This window comes from Pipra filicauda, unplaced genomic scaffold (genome assembly GCF_003945595.2).
Source record: "Pipra filicauda isolate LSUMZ 115617 unplaced genomic scaffold, ASM394559v2 scaffold143_size2779998_pilon, whole genome shotgun sequence".
NCBI lineage: Eukaryota > Metazoa > Chordata > Aves > Passeriformes > Pipridae > Pipra > Pipra filicauda.
Genome location: NW_024103918.1, coordinates 1,932,912 through 1,938,911, shown reverse-complemented (window position 1 = coordinate 1,938,911; position 6,000 = coordinate 1,932,912).

Here is a 6,000-nt window from a genome sequence, read left to right as displayed (position 1 = left end):
GCAGAAGACACTTGTCTTTTCCAAGTATTTATTTATAAAGGGTAGTATGTGGATGAGGCCATAATAGCAATCACCCCCAACTTACCTCTTCACTACTCAAACTGCCCTAAATGGATTTGTTTTTTATTTTCAGATACAGCCTTTCTACAGAAGGCATCCATTTCTCAGTGTTGCAGGCTTATGGACAACAGTGGCCAACTCTAATGCTGGCTGGAAATCTGCTGCTTCTCTCCAGCAATGGGATTTCTAACTTCGTGGTCATGGGTATCTTGTCCAATTCCCAAAAATCTTTACATGCTGCCAAGCCTATTAAACATTCTCAGACTTTAAAGAGCTGCTTACATGATTCACTCCTTGGGGCTGAACTGCAATAGCCGAATATCTGCTTGGAAAGTTGTTATTCTCTGTAGCCTGATTGTTCAAATCTCTTTTGCTTTTCATCAGGGGCAGAAAAATTACCTTGTTTTACAGGGAAGAAGGCATTACATTGATTCCCAGGAAAATTTTAAAAACTTTGTGTGCTGCTCTCTAAAGTAATTTTTCTGGAACACATGAATTGAACTTAATAGACATGATAACATAGTCATTTTCCTCAAGGCTTTTCTGGAAGGCATCAGATAATTTACCTCTTGACTCTGCTTCTTGCCAGTCATTTAGCTCAGGCTCTGGCTGCTTCTGTGTCTCCCTACAGTGCATTTTCTACAAAGTGATCCCAACTCTTTTTGCTTTCCCTTTTAGGCATGTATCTCATGTGTTCAAGTGGAGAAATGGAGCAGATTTAGGCAGCTGCTTCATCCTAGTGATCCTAATGGTCAAGATGCTGTAGCCCTCCAAAATAAGTCAAGGAAAATAGTAGAACAAGCAAATAGCCTTAATGCCCTTCTACTGTTTACAGTGGGGCTTCAGAGACATCTTTATATACCTGCTTAATACTTGTGCTATGAAAACTCTTTTGTCTTTTCTTCAAAAAACAGCTTCAACAGCTCCATTGTTCACACTGGGAATTTTGACAATTAACTCATTGTGAGTTGGTAATTTTGTTTGGGAAGTTCTTTTTCGTCCCTTTTCCCTTGATCATTCATGTTATTTTTGTTTGGGTTTTTTTCTTGTTATTTTCACACCATGCATTGACATCTTATAGGAAATAAATGCATGGTTAAAAAAAATTCAAAATCCTGGTTTATGCTTATTTATTATGCAGTCATTTATTGTTTTAAATATTACTAGTAAAAAAATGTTATTTTTATTGTCTATTTATTATTAAATCAAGATCCAGCCTCATAGAAAATGCATTTTAACAAGGCATCGGTTTTATCCTAACTCTAATTGCCGTTTGCATGTATATACAATATGACTAATGTTGTGTCAGCTTTGTTAGCTTCTGTGAGAGAGCAGGATCTTTGATGTGCCTGTTTCCAACCGCTTATGTAGCTGCATTTTTCTCATCAATTTTCTTATTACCAAGCAGTTATATATTTCTTTGCACTTCTGAGGAACTGTAGAAAAACCTCAATGCTTTACCTCATGAAAAATGCTAAAGAAAATGCTTTATCACATGGTCTTACAATAAAAGAGAAGACAAAATAGGAAATGCACATAAACACTTATACCCGCTCTTAAAAATTTAAGGTTTGTATTTGTGGATGAGGGCTCACTGAGGAATTATGGAGCGCTTGGGTGATAACAGCATAACAACAACTTTAAAGAGCTATTTTGCTCTCAAAGAAACATGCTTTATCTTCTTTTGTGTGAGCAAATTGAATATAACCAGTTCATATTGCTGGCCTAGATATCACTAAGTAAATAAAAAATACTTGCTTTTTATTTCAGCTTCTCCTGCAGAGCTGACACTGTTTTGGGAGATGGAGTAGATTCTCTCCCTTCTGTAATCGCTAACAGAGATACTTATGAAGCTTCATCTTGTTTCCCCTAGTGGAAACCTGTTGACAATGGTAAGGAGTAGAAATATCATGGTTTGGAGGAAATCTAGTTGAAAAGAAGTAAATAAAACAAGTGAGTATACACAGAGCCTTTATTAGTGGTGATGGTGCAAGTAAAAGAAAAATTCATCTCTGTTCTGGGTCAATGATAAACTTCTCAGGTTGTTTTCCCTTTTTTTTTTAAATTTTTAAAAAAATTTCTGATTTCTAAGTAAATTGCTTCAGATTGATTGCACAAGTCAATAAATGTGACCTCAATGTTTTCAAAAACCTGTTTTGCAAAAACAAACCCATTTTTTTTAACAGCGGCAGGACAATAGAAATAAAAAGTTGTTGAAAACAGGTAGGCCAATGGTTTCCTTCTTCAGCAAAAATACTTTATAAAGGAATTAATGGAGGAAAAAATATAAGAAGAAAATTAAAGAGGATCAGTTTGGGGGGTTTGCCTGCACAGGGCTGCTGGTACACACAGGTGACCCAAAGGAGTCGAGAAAAATTGTATGACCACTGTCAGCAGTAGTTTTGTGAGATGTATTTACGTTTGCCTGTTATTTCTGGAATGTGTGTTCTGGTCACTTAATCATAGTTTCTCTTTGTTAAACTACCCATGGGTATTAAAAGCTTGCTATCTGCCATAACTAACACATTCACTGCTGTTTTCAGTGGTTAAGACAGTGACTCCCAAAAGACGACAGTTAGGACCAAGAATTGTGTGGAACAGCCTAAAATTTTAAGTATAGATTTCCAGGCTTATGCAAATCTAGAAAATTAAAATGGAAGGGTCCCACTAGCCTAGGCTGCAGTTACAGCGGTTCACACGAGTGAAAGCAGGTTTGTGGTTGTGGAGCAATTTCAAGGAAAGCAAGTTCCTTTCAGGTGAGGGACTAGCAATTTAACAGGCAGGCAGTGGCTTCTGTCATTTCTAGTGGAAAGTGGTAGTGTTGATTTGGGATCTCGAAGTGAGGCCCAGGTAATTTGTATTCCTGAAAAACATCCCAAGATGCTCCAGACAAGATGCAACTCTTGAACCTTATGCCTTTTTCAGTTCCCAATGGGTTCCCTCACCTAAAGCATCTCAGGGTCTCCCTGGAAAATGAGATAAAACACAGAATTCCTCCTGCCTTCCTTTCACAGAGTGTCTCAAACCACAGTGTGTGCACTGATAGTTGTGTGAAACCACCTCAAACCCACAGGCAGCCTGGAGCGTGGCAACTGTTGCCTGGCAGCGGGGAGTTCTGGGACGCCCATCCTGGTGTGATCCTGATGCACGTGTGTGTGGAGCAGACATTTATTTACTCTGGAGAGAAGGTGATCTCCTTTCACCGCCTGGACACCAAGGAGAGTGGCTCTTGATGAAGTGCTAGGCTCGGGGCTGTGGGTCCAGAAGCAGTGGATGTGACTTGAGGAGATGGGACTTGGCCCACCCAGCAGGAGCTGAAAAGGGCAATTTACAGAGTGGGGTGCTGGCTGATGTCTGGAAGGAGGAAGAGTGGTATGTCCCTCGGGAAATAATGGGATAGGCCTGAAGGGCTGGAAAGGCTGACAGTGACCAGTAACCTTTTCTGTAAGAGAGAAGCAAGTGCATACACAGCTTCCTTGTTTCACACCCAGCTCTGGGGGTATCCCCTGGAGTATCCACTGTTTTTGAACATGCCTGCTGTCCTGTAGCTGCACTGAACCTGGTATGTAAGCGTGCTCACTGTCAGAACCTCCCTGCTGCCCTAATCCTTGCTCTACAGTGGCTCTACCTGAAGCTGCAATGTCTTTCTAAGCCATTTAAATGATTGCTTTCCTCAGACATGTATGTTTGTGAAAATGAAGGAACAGGCTAGTAATGCTCTATTTCTGCTCAAAGGAGAAACCAGAAATGAAATAATATTTTAGTTAAAATAGGCTTGTTGCTCACAAGCATTGTTTCCTCATCTTCCTCCCGAGGTGGTCAGAGCTGGCACAGCCCATTGTTTTGAGTTCTCCAGGTGCTCAGCAACTTTGCTGCCCATGGCAGGACCAAATGAGTCAGACAGGATAGACTGAATAGACTTTTATTTTTACTCATATCCTGGCATGTAAGTGTGGCTGAAAAAGATATTGTGCTAAGGTACAGAATGAGATTTAAATATTTTTTTTAATTTCCATTGCAGGACCCAGGGGTGGAAATCAGGACAGGCATGGGTTTTGTCAGGCAATGATGTCTCTTTTCCAATTGCAGCACTAAGTCACAGGACTCGCTCTGAGCTAAAATGTTTGGGGTTCTGCTTTACTGGTCCAATCAGAAAGGTGGTCAAGAGCCTGAGATGCTTTGTTAGGTCCTTGCTTTAATTTTCTAGCATAAAAATATTCACAGAGAGTTTTGTCCTCATATTCAACACTACCTTTAAATTCACACCCCATTTTCTGTGGTTTATGGCAGATGGCAACTATATCCTCTGTTTCAGCTTTCATTCTGCTGCATTAAACAAGCCATGCTCTGGTAACCTCCTAAAATAGGTTGTTCTTTTCCTTGACTGTGCTAACAAATCATCTCTAGACACACTAGATTGGCTGCCACTCACTGAAGAAGGGTGGTCACAGCCGCACGCAATTTCTCAAGGAGGTGGCAGGGCCTGCTGGCACAAAGACTTCCCTGACACAACTCTCCAGTTGCATGTCCTAAGATAAATGTTTGGGTTTTGTGCCACTACATCATATCGGTAATGATGCTCATTGCGTAGCTGTCGACTACAACTGCATCTTTCACTTCCATACAATGATCCCATATATCAGTCTTATCAGTTCATTCCTTCTTAACAGCAATTCTTTCCTTTTTTTTTTTGTCTCATCAGTTTGCTGTTTTTTCCTGCCAAAGTCATTAAAGGAAAATATGAAACAAAGATTAGTTCCAAGAATAATATTCCAAGATCTCATCAGTAACCTTCCTCAGCTCAGTACTTTGCATTCAGCTCTACCTAGCACTGTTTCCCCTGTGCTTGTGCTTTACCTCCACTCAAGTTGTCCTAAATTCTAGCCTTCTCCAGAATTGCTAATAATTTCCATTTCAGGCACTTCACTAAATTCCATTATTCAGAATCAGCAATAAAACATTTCCTTTGCCCAGAGCATCACGCATCTCAAAAACCGCAAACATCAACTGCCAGTACTAAGCTCACATTTGATCTTGTTTACATCCTTGTCTTTAGAAAAAGAGTTTGAAGTATAACCTAAGTACTTTTGAGGTGAAAATAGCAGGCCTCCATTTTCCTGGAATACAATTTTTTCTTTGCCTTTTCTGAAGTATGGAACATTTCTAAGAAGGGGAAGAATTGTCTTAGCCTTTTTTTCCTAGCCATCTGGTGTCACGTTTACTCTCACAAATGCGATTTCATGCTCACCTTCTTCTAGTGTCTGGAATCTGAGAGAGCTTGCAACTCTTGACCTTTTGAGTAGTTCACTTGAGGTAATTTCCATTTGTCATTACTATTATTTGTCCTCTCCCCCTCCCTTTATCATTGGGAAAACAACAACAAAAACCAGATTGTAAACACCAGTTATATTTACTTAATAGTGACCCACGTTGAGCATAAAAATACAGCAGGACTCGGCTGAGCTTTTATCCAGGTCAAACTCCCCTCAAGCAGCCTGGGCTCAAGTGGTATGAAGATGGGTTTACCACTGCACGGGTTTCCCAGAGATTACCGATCTTTGGATTTAGATCCTTATTAGGTTTTACAGCACGGGATAAGCACGCTTTATAAAGCTTTCTCGGGGAGCTGCTCCTTTCGTCCTTCCAACTGGTTAATGGAATAACTGGGGAGTCCAAATTCCTGAGCTGTGTGCTGAAATGTGCCACTTTGGCCCTCGTGCCTTGGCGCGGCGGAGAGTGCGCTAACACTCAGCGGCGGGAAGCGCGCTGTCTCTCCTCGCTGCCGCATCCCTGTTTCCCCCGGGCAGGGCAGGGATGCGCATCCCACTCCAGCGCCGCCCGTCCCGCACCTGCCCCGCGCTGCCGCTCCCGCCCCGCCGCCCGCGCGGGGGCGTGGCCGAGAGGGAAGGGGTGGGGCGATGCGGGCGGTCCTGGCCGCCG